The sequence below is a fragment of the Octopus bimaculoides genome, chromosome 27 (assembly GCF_001194135.2).
Source record: "Octopus bimaculoides isolate UCB-OBI-ISO-001 chromosome 27, ASM119413v2, whole genome shotgun sequence".
Lineage (NCBI taxonomy): Eukaryota > Metazoa > Mollusca > Cephalopoda > Octopoda > Octopodidae > Octopus > Octopus bimaculoides.
Window position 1 is genome coordinate 7,632,342 of NC_069007.1, and position 642 is coordinate 7,632,983.

Sequence of the window (642 nt, forward strand, 5' to 3'; positions counted from 1 at the left end):
TATATATATATATATGGGAGAATTTACGAAAAAAACAACATACGAAGACAGGCGGTGTAAACAACAAATGGAGGTATTAGTTTAACGCTCGGGAATAGAGAAAGTCTTTGACGTTTCGAGCCTACGCTCTTCAACTGAAAGGAACACAGAAAGAAATAAGGAGAGAAACAAGGAGAAAAAAATTATAAATGTAGTGGTCAGCGATCTATCATGGCGATATAGTTGAAATTTACAGAAAAACAAGACGAAGACAAGTGAATGAACAAGAAGCAGGTTTGACACTCGAGAAAGTAAGAGAGTCCTTTACGTTTCGAGCCTATGCTCTTCGACAGAAAGGAATATGAGGAAATAAACGGAGAGAGAAATAAAACATTTTGTGGATTTAGCGATCAATCATGGCGACTGGTTGGGAAAAAATAGTTTCACAGAAGAGCTAGGAAGAAGGGGAGATAATGAAGAACTGGTGGGGCGGGGGATGGAGTGTGGATGGAAGAGGTATCAATGTAATCATTGATGTAATAATTGATGTAATGATTACATTGTTCAATTAAATGGAGTCGCTTGAAACGGTTGTACCGCATTATTAGTTGATACCCTGTTGCTTATTTTGATTTTATTCACCTTACTTCGAGCTGTGCGGAT

General features: G+C 37.9%; 1 long non-coding RNA gene across 1 annotated transcript in view; it reads left to right on the plus strand.

Annotated features, from left to right (window-relative positions):
- The window catches only part of LOC128251002 (uncharacterized), a 2,679-nt gene that overhangs the window by 1,350 nt on the left and 687 nt on the right, over window positions 1-642 (plus strand). The window lies entirely within an intron of this gene.